This window comes from Phalacrocorax aristotelis, chromosome 16, assembly GCF_949628215.1.
Source record: "Phalacrocorax aristotelis chromosome 16, bGulAri2.1, whole genome shotgun sequence".
In the NCBI taxonomy this organism is placed as follows: domain Eukaryota; kingdom Metazoa; phylum Chordata; class Aves; order Suliformes; family Phalacrocoracidae; genus Phalacrocorax; species Phalacrocorax aristotelis.
Window position 1 is genome coordinate 3,078,572 of NC_134291.1, and position 20,444 is coordinate 3,099,015.

General features: G+C 46.9%; 1 protein-coding gene across 2 annotated transcripts in view; it reads right to left on the minus strand.

The window, feature by feature from the left end:
- The window catches only part of STX8 (syntaxin 8), a 107,857-nt gene that overhangs the window by 69,227 nt on the left and 18,186 nt on the right, over positions 1–20,444 (minus strand). The window lies entirely within an intron of this gene.

The following is a 20,444-nucleotide window of genomic DNA, read 5'->3' on the forward strand; positions in this document are numbered from 1 at the left end:
CCTGGAAGCTACTCTGGAATTTCCTATCTCTCAGTTTAAAAAAAAAAAAAGTAACTTTGTACTATTTATGGTCAATTTAGAATCATAGAATCATTGAGGTTGGAAAATACCTCTGGGATCATCAAGTCCAACCTCCAACCCAACACCCCCAGGCCTCCTAAACCATGCCCTGAAGTGCCATGTTACACGGTGTTTTGGACACCCCCAGGGACGGTGACTCCCCCACCTCTCTGGGCAGCCTGTGCCAGGGCCCGACCGCTCTCGCAGGGAAGACATTTCCCCTAATATCCAACCTAAACCTCCCCTGACGCAGCCTGAGGCTGTTTCCTCTCACCTGTCACTGGTGACCTGGGAACAGAGACCAACCCCCCCCCACTACAACCTCCTTTCAGCCTCCCATTTTTTCTTGAACCAATATTCCTCTTCAGCTTCAACAGTTGTTTTCCCTCCCCGATATTTTACTGCCAAAACACAAACAGAAAGGAAACCATATCTCCCATCCACCCATCGGAAACACCAGAGCCTCTCTCTGTGCTCTTCCAATGTCCCTCTACAGCCTTCACTTCTCCTGGGGGCCTATTTCTCCTCAAATTCATTCTTCTGGAACAAGACCCTGAAAATTAAGAGCATTTTTTGCACAAAGCTGTATCTAGGCGCTGTGACGCCAGGTTCCGGCGCAGCCCCAAGCACGCTTGTCACCTGCTCCGTGTTACGCTGCCTTTCTCCCCATCAAACCAGCAAATATTTGGTTGGATTTGGGACAAGCTCGGGACACGGTCAGTCAATCGTTGCAGGTCACTGCATCAAAGAAAAAACTTTCATCCTCACAATCGCATCTTAGGAACTCCACAATCACCACATGAGGGTCTGAACCATCCTGAAGAAAATATGAAGGATCAGGCAAGAGCTACCTCATGGCATATCAAAGAACCCCACAGCCTTTTAGCAAACTAGCTTTCAGCGAAGGGAAGCTAAGGATCACAAGCACCGTAAGAAGAGAAACACCTCGTTTGGGGGTCAAGAAACACAGAGAAGGCAGAGCGCCCTGCCCAAAGACAGACAGCGAGCCCTTGGGCAAGCCAAGAATGAAAGTCCCAAGCCCCAACCCCCAGACCGCACCTACTCAAGGGCAGCCACAACCAGAGCTGTTCCTAGCTGTATGGGAGAGAGCACCTTCGGTATCACAGCTTGCATTTCTCTAAATCCACGTGCTACTGCTGAGAATCAGAAATGAACGTGCAACCTGATATCTCCTGCTTTGGCGAAGCTGCACCTACGCAGTCGTATTTTTCCTCGTTGAAGTTTGGGGGACAGGGGATTGCTCCATGGAAGCTGGAACAAATTAATATTTCCCTGAGAATTATTATTTTAAGAGAAAGAACCAGCTGAAGTTAAAAGGTAAGCCAACATCTTCTATTTTCTTTTAGTTAAGCATCTGACAACGCACAGTATATTTTATTCAGGATCCAGGCCCAAGCACTACACGGCGATAAGCTCCTTGTTAGGCACACACAGTTACTGGAAAGCATCCCGGGCTCCGCAATAGCGGCCCAGCTTTTGCAGTACCTGTAAGCGTAAAGCCCGTGTCACAGCTGTGACTTGGAGAAAGACCTTTCTCAAAGAACGGCATTCGAGGTCTCCGCTCACCTCTCCCAAAACACGCTGTTCTGCTTCAGCTAGCGCAGCACCACTTGTTTGTGTAACTGGAGAAGTGTCAAGCCCTCTCTTCCAGTGATTTAAACTCCTCCAGTGTTAGAAGGAAAACAAAGAACAAAGATGCTGAAATATCCATCATCTCGCACAGCGCCCGCAGGGAGTAGCTGGAGGAATGCAGCGCGCCGTGATCCGCTGGCCTCGCTTCCAGGTTACCGCCTGCTCGGTGCACGCAGACTCCCTTTCCTGTGCACACAGAGAGGACTCGGGAAAGAATTCACCTCGACGGCTCTTCCAGGAGGCGCTGCCTGACCCGAAGGCATCGTGGACCGCTTGACGTTGCTGCCACGCTTGGTGCTGTACGACCGCAGCAGGTTGCTGGACCCTCAGCCTCCAGCCTGCACAGCCAACGCCTGCGCCTGCAGGGAAGGCACAGGCGTGCCTGGATTGTTCTTGTAACGAACTCAACAGCTTGAAAGCAGCAAACCCAAGCGCCAGAGCTGTTTGCTAAGGAGGGCTTTGGGTACTAAACACAGGAACCCACGCAGAACATTTTTCTCTGAATTTGGAGATCATATACACATATTTTATTAATTCCACCAACTATCCAAATGCCAAGAAGGGAACTAATTTCCAGCGAAAAGTAAGATACCGTCTTCCCTCTCACTTACTGAGAAAAGGAAGTTCAGGCAGGGAGATAACTAAAATAAACTTGATAAATTCAAGAGAAACAGGGTAGTGAGCACACTGAGCGGAGCAAAACAGGGGTCAGACACTGCCCTTGGTAACCCCAGCACGGAAGGGCCATGCTAAGCACAGGAGCAGTTTTAGGACAGCTACTTCAGGAAAATGCAGGCAGGCCCAGGCGGTGCTCAGCGTCCCTGCCCGAAAGGGGCAGGAAAGGACTACACAGCTCTTGGCCAACAATTCTTGCCCATCGGCAGAGCCACGCTGAGCTGAGAAGAGTTTAAATGAGGCGACATGGGTGCGGAACATTAGTCCCTCCCTTATTTACTTTATTGCATTTTCTCAGGAGAAGAATTCATCGGTGATAGTTTTACGTCAATTTAAGGAAAAAAATAAAACACACTGCTATTTTCAGGAGCAAGAGAATGAAACGAGCAAAGTCAAGCTCCTGGAGGAGCTGAGCCACAGCACTAGAGACACACGAGCGTTACAGCAATGCCTAACCTCTGGCTCAGCACCTTGCAAAACATACCCGAAGTGCATCAAGTGCATCTCATCACCGGGATGGAGAAGGAGAGCCAGGAGGCAGGTATGCTGCTGCTCCCAGGGTCAGGCCGGAGGGGAGGGACTCTTCACTACTGAGTAGCTGGATGTGCTTGACCCGCTGAGGCTTCTCTGCCGCGCAGCACTGCGGCTGGGAAGGAGCACCACCATCTCCTCCTCCCCTCCAGATGGCACTTTTATTTTTTCTTTTTAAAACAGTTGGGCAACTGTTTTAAGGAGAAGTCTAGGAGGGGGAAAACACATTCCTCCGAAACAGCATCACCGGCAGGCGCAGGACTGCAGGATCACCAAACCCGCGCCACTTGCTGACCCTGTGCTTAAAAAGCACCTCAAAAATAACATATACGCGTTATTTCAGGCAATATTAAAAGCAAGAAGAAAAGCGGGGCCTTCTTTTTACAAGGGATAAAATATACCTTTTGGTTTCTAACTCTCCTCTTTAAACGGTTTATTCTGTGCTTCTCTCCCACATGGAAAGGATGAAGAATTACTGGGGAGGGTAGTGGTTCAGGACAGTTTAAGTGTGCATGAAACGGCTGTTCACTCTCAGCACACCACTTGTGCTCTAGCGAGATTGCCACAAACCCATGACACCGCTCGTTTGTTCAACAAAGCTTCACAAATTCCAGCTGGAGACTCCTTTTTTCTTCCCCCAGGGCCAAAGGGAAGCTTACTGATATTTTTCATGTTTAGGATGTGGGGAAAGGAACACGGAAACGTATTAATTGTTGGATTTCTCTTCCCCCGCTCCTCCTCCTTTTTTCCAGAAGAAGGGAGCCTTCCAATCCCTAAAACAGATCAAGAAAAGCAGACTGCACGTGAATAGCATCAGCGAGCACTGACTTCGTTTGCCCCTCTGAGCCCCCGTTCACCCTACAGAAGTTACCACACGCTCGCAGCGGCGACCACCAGCTCGACCCCCAACTCCTTCAGCTGGCATGAAAGAGATGTTAGTTTAGTCCAAGAACAGAAGCATCCACCCCTCCGAGGGAAGAAACACGAAAGCACGGATAACACGAGGGAGCACCACAGCACTCCTGACAGCTTTAGGCGTCTGTATCGCAGGCAATCGGTTTTCAGCCTTGGGCAGAAAGAAGCGAAGCAGCATCTGACAGCCACTGCCAGCAATGACGCATCTTCCTGATTTACCTAAGATCTTCTGAGCAAAGCTAAAATTGGAAGTTTCAGTGGTTACCACCACCGCTCTGCCTCGAAAACACCGGAAGATCCGATGGGAACTTCAGCGGAGCAGCGATCAACAGCCCGAGTTATGAAGCTTATGAAACGTTTCTATCCCACAACCAAAGAATGGCTTCTCTGCTGTCTTTGTGTTTTGGTGACATTAGTACATTCAGATGACTTTAGGCAGACAATATCTGCTGCTTTTAATGCCCAGCTGCTCTATTTAATCCCTGTTAAGACTGTTTTTCCCCTTCAAATTTCTTTAAACATTATATTGGGAGACTTGTTTAAAATATATTCTTTATAAAGGCTCCTGGCGACTCTGAAATGAGAGCATTTTTCTTAATCTTCCTACTAACTTCAGAGGATAAACTGTCCAGCTGCCACAACTGAACTGAGTGGACAATGTTCATGCGCTGGACGAGAAGCCAGGCCACAGAAGTCCCGACGTCCCCCGCCACTTCCCTCCGTCTTCTTTCAAACAAGGTTTCCTCACGTGCTCCGACAGATCAAGCGTCCCCGTGTCCTGCACAACGGCCGAGCATCTTCAGTCCAACAGCCAGCAAATACTAATTCATATCTGCGAATCAAGGTCCTCTTAAGCAAGGAGATGATGTTGGCAAGCGCCCACGGGGACTTGAAGAGTAGAACAGAAAAAAACTTCCTGGGTATTTTGTGCATGAAACTATTCCCCTTCCTACAGGAATGAGTCCTGCAGCTGGCTGACGGGGTCAGGTTCCCACCTGCGTTTTGCCTTTGCAGGTAAGAACGTTGATCATTCTTCAGTTCCACATCAAATACATAAAGGTTTTTGTGATAAAAAGAAACATAACCACCTTTAAAAAGTATCAAACAGACAAAACTCCACACACATCCTAAAGGATCTAATTCAGCTTGTTTCAAGCTGAAAACAGTGCGAAGTAGAGCAAGCCTGGCACGTGCTCTCTTTAAAAGCTGTGTCCGTCCATCCCCATATTCACGTTTTTTCGCCATTATTCACGAAAACCCAAAGCCTTGTCTTTCAGCAGGGACGGAGGAACAATTATTACCTTCAGAATAAAACCACACAGACACACAGATATTCAAAACAGCCGCGGGGTGTCCCTGAGCTGTAGCCTCCCCACCACGAAGAGCAACGGAAGGCAGGGGAAGTTGAGGAACGACCAAGCACAGCCGGGTGACGACGTATGTCCTACAGCAACCAGCGCGTCAGCACGGCCGTTCTGAGCAAGGCCAATGTGAGCTACTCACGGGCCGGCACATCACCTCTCCTACAAGGGCAGCCCATTATAAGGACATGCCTCAGCCTTGAAAATTTTGCTGGAAATGCCATCGCAGTTGCACTGTGACTATTCAACAGAAAGTAGAGTGAGAAATTTGTCTTATGCTTATAATAAGGCAGGAAGATTTCTTTGAAATCAGCTTTGATTACTATATTTCTGATTTATGTTTGCTTCTGAGGGGTGCAACCTTCCACCACTTAACGACACCTCTTGCGTCACTCTTCCCACGTGAATTCCAGTTTGATATAGAGCCGGTGAGGAAGCATACGGTGGCTTCGGGGTTTATTTCCATTTCAAAGATTTCCTTTATGCTAGGAAAAGAAACAGAAACATGCCTCTTCAACACCTAACTGCAATGTGGGGAGACAGATCACGAGGTATTCCGTCCTGAGCGCTGACATGGGTCGGCGCAAAAGTCAACTAAAATATGCTGGTTTCCTTTCTCCGGCACCTCGCCTGAAAGATAAAAATCTGTTTGAAGTGTTAAGGGAAGGTGGAATTGGTCCCCGATGCAGATGTCCGTCTCTGCTTTCTGCGCCCCATCACACAAGTGGCTCCATGGCGAGGAAAACGATCGTATCTTCCACCAGTAGCACCCCAGAGGCACAGCAAGCCCCACAGGCTCTCAAGTGCTGTGCTAGGAGAAGCCCCAGCAAACTTCTCCTTTCCATGGGCCGAGATGCAACAGACAGCACCCGACCACTCTTCCTAAGAGAGGGGACCGTGCGCCTCACAGCCGCCCACCCCACCCCGGTCCTGCCACAGCTACACAGCAGCAGACTTGGATTTCAACAAATGGATGCTGAGCGAAGACCCTTCAGTCGCCCGGCCTGCCCTGGAGGGAAGCAATACGGAGCTCAAGAGGGAAAACCAATGATCAGGTTAAATCGGTTGTCTCTAGTTCTGGTCCAGCACAAGAAAACTTGGCAAACGAGTTTCAGAAAGTGGAGAACAGAACTGGAGGGGAGGGATTAGACAAGTCTCCGGAATGACAATGAGCTCAGGAAGAACAGGAGGTTACTAAGAGTCATTGTCAGTAACACAACACCCAGACGTGAAGAACCTCTCCTGTCAGTGCTTTTCTACCTCCTTCGTGCTCAACAGCGCTGAATATTCAACCCCCCTGCTTTAAGAGTAAGCACAAACCGCTGGGGATGAAGGTGCAGCCCTGTAACAAAGAGGAGGAATAAACTGACTTTACATACAAAGCTTCAGACCTTCCCTGACAAAGTCCTGTGGTCTCCAACTATGAAAGTCATTTTCCCTTCATTGAAAACACACCACCCACATTACCCATAGCAAAACTATTACACTTCCTATTGTAACAAAGCATCAAATGGAGCTTTTCCGTAAGAAGTGAGGTCACAACAGCTTAGCTAGCAGAAAGCACTACACTTAGGCTAAATAGGCTCTACTCAAGTTTAAGCACCACTACAATTACCTGTGATTAGCAAAGTACCATAAAACAGTGGGGAAACCCCAAGTGGTCAACACTGACCCCAGCTGCCACACAGATGCACCAGTACCAGTAAATGCCAAAATTCAGCCAAATTCTCACAAAAAATCCAGCCCAAATTCTCACAAGCTCTTTGATCATTAGCATAGGAATGTGCACCGTGCTACAGTCTTCTCTCTCTGTCCACAGGCTGGTGCTCTAAGACGCCTCGGTCCTAATAATAATTTTCAAGTAAAAATACTTATTTATAATGGGAACTATTACATAAAAAGTTGTCTATGTCCTCAGCTCGACCAGAAGGAAGCTTATCTGATCTTCTATTCATTTAAAATATCACGTTTCGGAAGGCCACCTTAGAGTTCAATTCACACTGCTAATTTTCTTTGGCAAAACCCCACGTTATCTACAAACATTGGTTGAAAACCCAATTACAGTAATGCGATACCCACACCCTGTTGCATAGCAACTGGATAACACAGGGATACGGAAAATGTTGATATTCCAAAATAACAGCAGGTAACAGAGCTCCTCCCTTACTGCAAGCACAGCGACTGCAGTAAGACGCCCAGGCGGCAGGCGGGAGCGCAAGAGGCAGGGAACAGCAAAATGAAGAGATCCCCCAGCTTGCCTGGGGCACTGTCCTGGACACCCCCAGCCTGGAAAGATCCTTCTCCCTGAGACACTGTCCCAGCCCGCAGCTCGTTCCTGCCGCACCTGCACTGCCGACAGGCATCTCCTGCTTTCTCTCCACCTGGTGAGCCCTACCCCGGCCTCTGAACCCCAGACCACGGTGAAGTTCCACTTACCCCAGCAAGCCCAAGGCAAAGCTTGCCCAGGGAATCATTACCTGGAGAAACTAAGCGGATAAATGAACAGGACTCTATCAGAGCATCTTCAAGGAGATTTCAGAGGTCGAGGTCAGCCAAGCCAAGCTTTTCCTCAAGCTAAGGACCATCTCCAAGGCTAGCGTCAGTCCCCTCCAGCACTGCATAGCTGTGCTACAGCAGAGATACTAGACCTCTGCAACACAACAGCAGTTAGAAGAGTTTCAACACAGTAAAGTAAATCATTCACAAGTTTCTTCTCGGAATCACCATTTTTTCCAGTAAAATTCTCTTGCATGCATAAAAAAAAAAACAACCCTATGACTAACAACCAGTAAGAAACAAAAATCATCTCTCCACCCCGAAAAGCAAGGCTTGGCCCTGCAGTCTTTGCGAAGGGAGGCACGGGGCGCCGACCGCCTCCCCCCATGCTGCTGCAGGGCACCACAACCATGGGCATCGGCAAGATGGTGCTCGCACAATGCTGTGGCTGGCTTTGTCAGCCGTAGCGGGTTGTCTTATGTCGCTGTCCTCTCGAGTTCCAACATGGCACTACGAACACAAAGGTCACAGTTATAAAAGGGAAAAAAAAAAAAAAAGGCATTTTAGGAGTTGATGCCAAATGTTATCTTATTTCTACACGGGGTCTGCCCAAAACAGACCAAACCCAACCTTCTCAAACCTCTGGCAGTACCTGAAACCAACACTCCTTTCAGCATTTCTGCTCAGTCCAAAGGGACACTGATGCTCCAGGTTCAATCAAGCGGCTGCTGGGAACTCTGGAGTCTCCGGTCCCTAGGTCAATCCATCAGGCATCCTACTTCAGACCCGGGAACCCCGCGGCCTCGCTGTCCCAGGGCCAAATTCATCACTTTATCACAGGCAAAGGTATCCCTTGAATTCCTACCCGGAGCTTGGAAAAATGCCGTCAGGCCCAGATGTTTCAGACTAAAGACTCTGGATTCAAACCAGCATTTTTCAGCAAAACTTCATTCTGTTAGAAAATTTCCAACAAAATTCTGAGATCAAACGCCACTGGAGTTATTTCAGAACAATGCGATGGACGTAGCCAAAAGACATATTTGATAGCGCCCTTGCACTCTGACGCCAGCCGGTTTGTATTACGGTATCTTCTTTCAAGTCTGTGATTTACCCCCTTCATGCTGAAGTGTTTCTTACAAAACTCTGTCAGGAGAGAATCAGGAGGAATCATGTCTGCCTCCGTGTCCAAGACCTGTAGTACCGTCGTATTGCAGGATCGCTCTAGTTCTTGACGTCCAACAGCAAAAGTAGGGTCCTGGGAGCGACAAGATCATCGCATCCACACCCAGAGGTCATCAGACAGTAGAGGAGGACTAGAGTCGGGCAGTGAGGCAGAATATTTTTCACAATACATGGCACAAACGGGATAATACCTACACCATATCTGTTTCGGGATGCATGGGGAAAACCCACATTTTAATACGAGCATAACCTTTTCTTGACTTGCTGATGTAAGACTTATTCCACCCAAGCTTGCAAGGAAGTTACTTTATTGTTTCATTTATAGCAATAATAATTACAGTACAATTATTTTGTGCGTTTTTAAGTGATCTCGGGATCCTGTAAGATATCAACTCCATTTTAAAAGCATCCCACGTCTATGTCACATTAATTACGTTTTTGACTGAAATGCAGCTTTGAGCAAACGACTGCTCCCACCCAGCTGGGCCGCACCGTGCGCACGCACACGAACGGGCAGCCGTGGCGCCGACTGCGGCGTCTGAGCGTAGCCAAGTATTACCTGCCACTTCCAGGCTGGGCCTAAGAGCAGATTTTACAAATATCTACGCAGTATTTAAACAAGGAAGAAAGCCACGTTTCCCGTTCAAATCCTGCACAACAGAGCTCCATCTGCACGCAAGCACTTGGAGCAGCCAGCTTTATCCTGCTTTCTGTTCTTGCTATGGTCAGAGCGTTGCAAGATGTTGCACTTCATTTTCGCGTTCTGAGAGGTGCTGATTACCAAAGCGATTCCATATGTTACATTTATTTATTGCAAAACAGATCAGCAAAGAACTGAAGCTGCCTGGCAACTGATAGATGTGCTAGTGTCTATCAATTTTCAATACAGATGCCACAAGGAGATCTGTGTTTCAGGGCTGCTCAGTAAAAGCGCAGGGCTGGAGCGGCCTCGGCACCGGTCTGGCGGGGATTTTCCCCAGCACCGCTGGGAGGAGATGGTATGAGCCTCCCCGCTGCGTCCATCCACGCTCTCACCTGCTGGGCACACCCTCCGAATGCTTTGCTACACATCACGTGCAGCCCCTCCAGGCTGCAGGAAGGGTTGCCCTGATCTCAACCCACCTCCAGCTCAGAACCTGAGCTCTCATAATTAACAGGATATCCTGCTCTGCCGCCTCACCTCAACTCCAAAGCACTGCATCCAAACTGCTTTTCACACTACATCTCCCTGGCATTAAAGAAGGTCTGACATAGAAGAGGCTAAAATCCCTCTGTAAAACCCAGCTCCCACAGACCCTATAGGCACAACTCTGGCACTTAAACTTTCTTAAACTCTCAACATCCAACACTTCAAAACCGCAAGGCAAGTCCGCCCGCAGCGCCGCACCTATGAACCCTGCCCGACGTCTTTGGGAGCAACAAACGCTGCTGGATATTGAGTTGTGCTGGACACCAGGCTGACACTGGCCAAGTCAGCACCAGCGATCTCAGGCACAGTAAGCCACAGTTACCAAAGGATGCTAACATAATGATCAGAGAAGCAATGTATTTTACTCAGCGTCTAGGGGAAGAGGAGAGAAACAGTGAGGAGAGTATCTTTGTGCAAAGACAGGAGGAGACACGAGCTGGAAGCACAGTTGGAGGTAATGGGAAAACCAGGAGAATCTGCTAGAGCGCGCTCACCAACCCGCTCGGTGGTGAGTAAATCCAGTTCAAAGCACTCTTCGGATTCCAGCAATACCTCACGATAATAACGTGCCCAGAAACATGGGTTTCTTATTCTCTCTTGTGTTGTAACCGTTCAGGTTTCGACCCTACAAGTTTTCTGGGAAATCTATTAAAAGCCTATTAAGCATCCAACAGCCCACTCACCGAAATCACCATGACGCAAGAGCATATGGTTCCTACCAAGCATGACTTTCTTTTAAGCCTGAGTGTCACCTTCTTTCCAACGATGCCTAGGCAAGCAAGTTATCAAGTGATGCGGGATGGAGCAGTCGCCTACTTCTTCCCCAGAAAATCCTCAGAAAGTTCTCTGAAAAGGGGAAGGGACAGAGGAAGCACTGAAGATAGTGTCTTTTAAAGTATAAACTGAAGTATAAAGCCTCAAGCCGCTTTTCATTGCCACAAATAGCAATTATTTAAAATAAAACATTATTTTTAGCTTAAGTGGTGCTTAACGATTCGAGACTAAAATATTGCCCAGAGACAGGGATACGTCATCGTTTGAAAACGTTGGAGCTGACGCGTCCCGTTCACACTGAACACCAGCTTACAGGGAGCAGGAGCCAAAAACCAGAGGGACAGTACTCAGGGACAATGAGCCAGATAAACTACCTCCGCATTATCTGTGAGGGCAAAATAAATAAAATGATACAGAAGCTCCCGTAACAGTTTCTTAGATCCTCTCGCGAAGGCTGTTCTGCACGGGAGAATTTATTTCCTGCCTGCCTTTTCTGCAAGCAGCATCTGTAAGGTCAGCACATGTAATTTCAGCTGCTCACCGACAGGTATGTGATTTACCAAAAAGGGGCTGTAAAGGAGAACAGGCTGGGTTTGTGCCCCTTTGCTTCTTTACGATGCATGACAGACAGCCACCCTAAGAAAGCAGGAAAGCAGGCTAGGAAAATAAAACCCCTCTCTATGGTCTCAATTTGAGATTTTTTTTCTTGAACAGGGGGAAAAGCTAAATTAACACGGAAAAAAATCATCAGAGTGTTGAAATATCTACAATTACAGCTAGGTTTTGTTTTCTTTTTAAACAGTTTAAATCAAATGGCTGAAGAAGCAGATGGGAAAAAAACTCTCTTTTGCTAAAAGTTGAGGCTTATATCCCTATTAGAGCTTTCCAAAAGCCCTGCTAGAAAACTAAAGATGAGACTTAACAAACACGATGTTTAAGATCATAATTTGTATCGAGAAATCCTGAAAGGCTTACAAAAAAAAGTTAGAAACTCATTTTTCCTCCACAGTAATTCCTCCAGCATTTCTGATCACCGTGAAGACAGATGAAGGAAGACAGCTTCCCCCCCTCCCCACCGCGGTGTGGGTGAGGTAGGGATTGACTAACTGTGGAAAAATCCACATAATTGAGAAGACAAATGTTGAACAGTTATTTTACGGCTTGAACTATTCAAGGAAAAATGCGAACCGTGCCAAGAGGCCAGACAGACTCATTGTGTATGTGTGCGAGTATGTAGGAGCCCAGTCAGATTTCAGAAGAGCAACGCTTTTATCCTCATCCAGGTTGTGCCTCGCTGGTTTATCTGTTTCTGTAAGCGCTGCGTCAAGCTGTACAAAAATACTGAAAGAAAAAGTATCATCTCCCAGTATTATGTGTACGCAGAGCATAGCAAAAATATACACACAGGCTCGGTAGCATGACCTGCTATTAAGGCCATTTGTTGCTTCCCACGAGAAGGCCCTATTTTCGGTTGCTTAAAATGATGAAAAACTTTAACGACTCAGGCTCAAGATTCCCAACTTGGATGTCTGCTTCCAGATGAATTTAAAAGAAAAAAAAATAAAAAATTAAAGTTTCAGCCAAAATCCCTCAGCCAATTCAGAACAATGCTGTTTTTTTTCATGTTAAGACTCTCCAGTGGCCTCAGGAGCTACAGTACCCCAATGCTTTCACATTAAGACACAGAGAAGTTAGAGGGAGATGGAAAAGGACCCAGAAGGGGAACTAGTTGAGCAAGAACACCGGAATACCGACGGGCAGTTTCAAAAGTGAGGATTAGACATTCAGAAGGGAAGATTAAAGATCAACTCAATAAAAGCAGCAGAAAGAGAAGTCTGAAGGAAGCCAAGCTGTAGAAGAGAGAGGAAACAAAAAGAGCTTGAGAAGGTCACAACAGAAAGTCAGTTGTCTAGTCCATCTCCTGTTCTAACCGAGCTCAAGCTGTCAGGAACAATACACGTTCTTAAAGACGTTCCACGACGGGGACTTCCCAACCTCCTGACACAGGCCACTGCACTGCTGTCGGAATGATTTTCCTGCTCCTTTTGACCTCAACCCAATCCCATTACCAAAAGCCTTCTCCCTCCCCTCTCAACCCAGCTTATTTCATTCAAGAACCTCGTCTTCCCAACTCAGCCTTCTGTTCTTCAAGCTCAGCTACCCCAGCAGTTCGTCTTCCCTTGTGGGTCACGCCTCAGTGCTTTAAAGCGTGCCTTTGCCCACCCTCTGGGCCCGCTCCCCACGTCCACGTTACCGTGAGGAGTTCTGGCCCAACCTGCACGCTGTCCCCTCCTCAGCGCCAAGTGTAACGAAGGATCGCATATTCTCCAAAAACACTGGCTTGTCCAGAGCCTTTTCCACAATATTATACTATCTGGGCGGGTTTAAGAGTTGACCCTATACACTGCAGAATCGGAGAATGGGTTGGGAGGGACCTTTAGAGCCCATCCAGTCCAACCCCCTGCAGCGAGCAGGGACATCCCCAACTCGGTCAGGTCGCTCAGAGCCCCGTCCAGCCTGGCCTTGGATGTCTCTAGGGCTGGGGCATCGACCACCTCTCTGGGCAACCTGGGCCAGGGTTTCACCACCCTCATCGTAACAAATTTCTTCCTTATGTCCAATCTGAATCCACCTTCTTTTAGTTTAAAACCATTGTCCCATGTCCTGTCACAACAGGCCCTGCTAAAAAGTCTGTCCCTGTCTTTCTTATCAGCCCCCTTTAAGCCCTGGAAGGCCGCAATAAGGTCTCCCCACAGCCTTCTCTCCCCCAGGCTGCACAACCCCAGCTCTCCCAGCCTGGCCTCGCAGCAGAGGGGCTCCAGCCCTCGGAACATTTCTGTGCCCCCTCTGGCCCCGCTCCAACAGCCCCGTGTCTGTCCTGTGCCGAGGGCCCCAAAGCTGGACACACCGCTCATCTTTAATTTAACCCGTACAGAAGAGTCACCACTTGCACGTAGCCTGACTGAATTTCCCCCTCATTTGTCAAGATCATTTGGAGGAGTGCTAGTATTACTCCCAGTCCAGCTGCAGTCTTTCCCATTTCTGTAGTACATGGGAGTTGCACACGTACACTGTGTACTTCATCGTCCATGTCCTTAACAAAAATGCTGAACAGAACCAGTCAAACCTACACAGCCCAACTCAACGCACCTTCTCTTCCAATTATGAGCCACCAATTCCTAATTTCTGAGTAGAATTATCCAATCAACATCACATCTATTGAAAATCATTCATTCAAACCCATGCTTCCACAGACTACTTACAAGAAAGTCCCAGGAAACAGCACCAAGGCCACTCTTAAGTCAAAATGACACCTAACTTTTTTCCCCTACTCATAAGGCTCTTCTGCAGAGGAAATCCAAACTCATTTGACAGAACCGACTCTTAAGAAGGACTTATGTGAGACCCACTGCAGACCTGTCATCTCATCAACACTTACAAATAGGTTGTTTTGTTGTACTAGAGTTCTCCCAGCCGAGTTTGACTGTTACAAACCCATCCCACCAGAGCCTGAAAGGCAGCACAAAGATGCTTACTCCTTACTCTTACCTCTGCTGTCAGCAACCATCCGTGAAGCCCACAGGCAAGATATCTCACCTCTCTCATGCTGCTCCACATCATCCAACACTAGTAAAATTACCCTGTCAGCCTCCGTTGCAGAGGTCCCTGCGTAGGTGTTACCTGGCTGCTGACCCAGGCTTGGAGGCAGATCCCTACTGCAGTGGCTTCCCTGGTTTTTCAGTTTTCTTTTTAAGAATACCAGGAAATTTTACAGAGAAATAAACACTGGAAACACTGAAGCAGCAAAGTCATGTACTTAAAAGGTTAGGAAATGCTATAAATAATACTATTTTGTTTAGATGTATTTTTTCAATCCATTGCAAACTCAGTGGAACCTTGGTTTTCATGACACAGCTCCTTCAGGAGGCAGCACCGGCAGGGCTCACTTCCTTGACAGATACCGAATATTGCGTTTTACCCCCATCATCCAGCACAAGGCAGCATTCCTTATGGACTGCACACAACTGCAACCACTCCGAAGAGTTAAAAGCTTCCTCCCAGACCTTCCATCGATGGCCCTCCTGGCAGTAAGTACAAGTGTATTTTGATTTTGACAGCTTCCCTGGGAGATGAAACACTATCATCCCCAAGTCAGAAGGAAAAATAAGAAAATCAATAGTTAAGGTTTATTTTGGATGTTCCGGAACAGAGGGTTTGAACCTCTTTCTGAAAAGCCACATATAAACCAAACTTTATCTACGCTTCCAAAGAGTACTCCGTATTCCCCCGTACTTCATGGGGGATGGACAAGATGATCTTTAAAGGTCCCTTCCAACCCAAACCGTCCCATGATTCATTACACGCAGAGCAGAGCCAGCACCAATTTGTGTTAAGTGCCAACGCTCAAAACCTCTGCAAACCAGACCCTACTGCGATGCCAAGTCACACACAGAGAAGGGAATCACTTCTGAAAAAGCTTGGCTGAGATGGGTTAACCACCATCACATGGAGCTCCTGGGCAAGAGCAGAGATAATTCTATGCTCTAAGGCAACATTTATCTGTTGCTGCCACCACAAAAACCTCTTACAACCCTTGCCTTACTCACTAAACATTTTCCCACACCTGGAAGAAATGAGGCAGAGACCTTACAAAGAGTTTTTGTCACCACATACACTCAACGCAACCCCAGAAGAGCTCACGTCCTATGCACAAACGAGGCAGGACCTGCAGAAAACAGTGTGCAATTGTCTCAAGCCTAGAAATACACACAACAAGCGCCACCCAACCTCGCTTTGGGCATTCCCCAACTTCTGAGCGTTCGTATTGAGACAAAATATTCCACTATTTCGATCACTCATGACAAAAAGCAGTGCTTTAACATGGGTGTTAACTTTTCCCCTAAGAAGGGTCAACTCCAACTAAACAGCACGCGACAGACAGAACGTTTCCCCAATAAAACCGAAGTCGTTTCTATTCCGTACAATAAGCTCAGCAAGCAAAACAAAAATCTGTCTGCATAGTATGAGGTCAGTCAGGCTATGGATGGTTGTTTTACACCCGAATATCAAAAACATATGCTTCTCTACAGAGGTTTTTAGAAAACTTGAACCCGCTGGTGCTCAGCATTTCTCAGGGAGCGCTGACCGCCTTCAAATCCCAGCAACCAGAGGGCTTGAGCCATCCCAAAAGGGGGTCAAAGTGTGCGGGACTGTAACTCTATGATGAAAACACATACTGTTTAGACAAGATGATGAACATTTTTTAAAATTTAAAATTTAATCTTTAATCATTTTTTTATTTACAAACTAATCCTAACAATGAGGTAATATATCCACGGCCCCATTGGTTTTAGTCTCATAACTCAAACATATTCCATGCACAACGCTAATTAGTTTGTATTATAGCAAAAATGTTCTTAATAAACAGAAATGTGAAACGACTTCAGGGTTCCTTTTTCATTATGCAATAGCCACGTATAACAATCTTTAGGAGAAGCACTTTACCGTACATATACCCCCTGGGCTCTCTGCACCAGAAGAGATGGGCTTGCGGCTGAACACTGCCCTAGCAGAGATGAAGCGCATCCCTGCTGCGCTACAATTTCTGGTGTTGTTTTCAGCAAGCCTCTGCACCACCAGGGATACCTCCACCCACAAGAATACTCCTCTGTGTGTGCAGAGCAACAGCTAGAACAGGGCGCCGGTCTCAGGTGGAGCCTCTAAATTGCAGTTTGACGGGAGCGTGTCAGGCCAACAAAAATCACGTACCAGGCACGGCCCAGGCTTTGACCATTGAGCTGGCACCAAACGAAAGGCTGAGGCGAGTTCACCTCGGAGGCTTGCGTGCCACCCGCTGAGCAGAGGTGACACGGCAACCTTGATTTGCAAAGCTGTTAAAATAAAACACACAATGCTTCAATTTTTGGTTGGTTTTAGAAATTTGGTTTTGACAAGAAATTTAAAATGTTACATAACCGTGTAATTAAAGCATCATTATGACAGATCGTTTACTTAGAACGAGCCATTTTGGCTAAAATGTGCTGGATATTCACTGTGCGTACAGCATGCTCTTGACCAGTGAAAGGATGTTACAGTGGTCTGGCTTTGCAGATTATCTATTTACGAACATATTTATGCTCTGACATAAATTCTAAAGGAGTCGGAAACAACAGACTCCATCCTCGACGGCACATACCAAACGGCGAGCAACATGGTAAAAATGCCAAACGCTATGAATTTTGCAAGCTACCGATATTTACCATCCGTCACCAAGTACTATATTCTCATGCAAGCACGCCACAATGAGAAAACAACGTCTCTATAAGGGTAAAACAAACAGCATTCAGAATTTCTGAAAGCATTCTTCCAAAATTATTGCACTAGATTAGATTGCCTCATCAACAGGGCCAGAGGCCATTTACACTATTTTCTTTCTTGCTTTTTTTTTTTTTTATGTAACAGATGAAAGGATTACAGAAAGTTTTCTGGGGCCAAATTTGGAATTAACGATGGGAAAATTCTTTTGCTAATCCCCCATCTCTCCCACTGCTAGCAGACTCCTGAGGCTGGAAAAAAACAACATCTCCTGGTACCCTGCTTCCACTTTGCCCATCAGTGCGAAATTCTACGCTCGGGAGGTTTGAAAAGGTCCGTTGGCTTCGGGCAGAACCACAATATCTCAAGGACAGAGCTATCTGAGTAAAAGGACTGAAAATCTGAGTAAAGAAAAACATGAGACTCCAATTAAAACTTGGCCACGTCACAACCAAATCAAAGGATAGGACTCATCGGCTCAGGGCAGCCTGAGCCCTCTGCCAAGCAGCCACCTCCGTCGGAGCCCAGGCTCGCTTTAGGATTGATTAGCTGGGAAAAATGGGCTTTTCCAGGACCCTGTGCCGTGCCCTGCCCCAAGGAGGACGTGTCAGGCAGGCTGCAGGCATCACACCCGAGCGACCCCTGCCCGTGTCCGCTCACCACGGAGGAAGCCGAAAGATGGGTGCGGCAGGGACGTGGAGCTAAGCGAGGCTGGCGTCGTCCAGCCTGCCCGAAGAGACGGACCAGCTCTTCTGGAGAGCACAGCAACACCACGGCCGGGCCCGTCTGTGGGATGCCCTCTTACAAACCTCAAACATTACTCCTCGGCACTGCCTGTCAGCCCACCAGCGAAGCAAAAATAGATACTGCCAAGTAACTACCCTTCTAAAAGCGAAAGTTTAATCATTTTTCAGTCATTTCACAAACACAAAAGAATTTACACATACCAACTCTACTCAAGAAGTAAACTTTGCATAATTAATTGGGATGCCTACAATACTTGTGCATCTGCAAATGCACAGCTACACCAACTGGCACTCAAGGGAAAGTGCCTCGGGCCACCTCGAAGAGCTGGGAAGTGCAAATATCGCAACTGAGCAGAGAGCCCGAGCTGCTAGGGAAGGAGAAAGGCAGGCCTGAGTAACAAGCTCTCTGGAAAATAAGTACAGCTACCCAGCTCCCTGAAGTCCGTTTCATTAACTTTCAGACATTATCAAGTACTACTGAATTAAGCCATGTTTTATCATAACGCCAGAACAAGTGACAGGCACCTAATTAGTTGCAGAAGGCGGGGACGTCCAAAGCATGTCAGCGAAGTGGAAGTCAGGCTTCCTGTAGAAACGGGCAATTTGATGGAAAATTTGACTCGACTAAAAAGAAATATTGATGCAGCACTTAATGAAGATGAACTTCCCCTGCCTCCCCACAATACAGACGATGCCATTATCACTCAGCACTGGGAAGGAAAGAGACTCCAAGTCAGGGGAAATTACAGGGCAGTTATCCTCATCAACCTGACTGCATAAGAGTGACACGAGATTGGCAGAGCGCCTGAGAAGTCTGCAGATAGTTAAGCACGGGGCACAAAATAAGATGCGTAAAGGGAGAGTAGCCCCTGGAAAACTCTGCTAGGGATTTCAGCTTTCCCAGTGTGCCAGCGGCAACGAAATGCCTGACCATATCCCCTCGCATCTGCAAAAAAAAAAAAAAGGGGGAATTGCATACAGTCAGAGAAAAGATGGGCGTTCCACTTGCTCAGCAGCGATGGAGCCAAGGGCCGAGTGATCCGGTCCCCATCTGTAAGAGTCAGGCTATTTCCCACCTTTTTCAGGCTGCTTAAAGATCTACAAACGACACGCTCTACGTGGCTGGCAGGTTTTGTTCTCGTGATTCTAGGACAGCAAGAAGCAGAGGCAACTCGGCGTTTTCTCTTCCCCCAGGACCTGGCCTGCAGTCAGCAACAGGCAACCCTCACTGCTATTTACTCTGGGCGCTCGGGGAAGTTTCCGCCTTTTGAGAAAGAGTTGCCTGTAGCTCTAAAATAGAGCTCACATGAAAAATCAAGAGTTTTGCTCGAGGCTTTGTAACTGTAAGACAAACAAAACTGGCATTATCTGCATTATTCGTGAAAAGGAGTAAATGCATTCCCAATTTCACAGATGTTTCAAGGTTTCGTTGGTAGAAAAAGTCTGGCGTGGTCACGCAGAAATGCGATGGTACAATACACAGTACCTTCAGGGTCCCAAAAACATAAGGATTTGGGGAACTTTCCCCTACCCCCAGCAGTGGGAAATGGGACACAGATCATATATTTTCCTGATGAGAAACCAAGGTTTCACAGAGAATTAGTAAACATGCTCGTGCTTCCCACCTGTTTTCTATTTAGAGCAGAAAAAAAAAGCAATTAATATGACTTTTAAAACAACGCTTAATAGAAGAAACTTAGGAAACTGAGATTTCTAATTGAAAATTTCTTTACTCACATGAGGCAGAGGATCAAAATATGACAAGACCACTAAGCATAGTTTCTCCCAGCTGCACAAACCATTTCTTAACAAGCTTAAGATTAATAAACAAAGACATATTCTAGACATTTCATATCCTTCCTGGATTTAGCCATGTATGCAAGGCAAACATGAGAAAGCCCTCCTCTTACTCTGCTCTCAGCTGGAACGGAGCTCCCAAGCAGTACTTCATGTTACAGGATTGTTAATACGGGAACTCCCTCACCCTGAGCAGACACGCAGAGAAATACAAGGGGAAAAAAAAAATACAGGTCCAGGAAGAAGCTGATTTAAGCGTATCATTTATTAGCAAGTAAAAGGACATTTACCTTCTCAGTGGTTAAGCACAACACAACCCAAGGATAAACCATATGGCTCAAGCCTTTGTGCAAGGGAGAAAGCTGGCAGGGTTCCACGGCTCTAATTGAACTATTACCATATTGTAAGAAATGAAAAAGTCAGAGAGACTGGAGGATCTGCTCTCCTAGGGACGGTTTATGTCATGCGAACAATTAAGTGAGTAACAAAGCATATTTAACAGGAGAGCAATTCCACCAGTTGGATACCGGCTCGTTTTAAAGAAAATAGGTACTCTTCTAGTTCAATATTGCAGTTAATTTGATCCTACGTTCAATGCCATGAAACCTTCAAAATCCAAACCATTTGCAGCAAACAATACAACCCGCCGCCTTTAATCGCTGGCTTAAGACTTTTCCGTTTAGTTAATAAAGAAAGACACAGAATAAGAACGGTGACGTGAAACCCAGCAACACGTTAAGAGCTTACCAA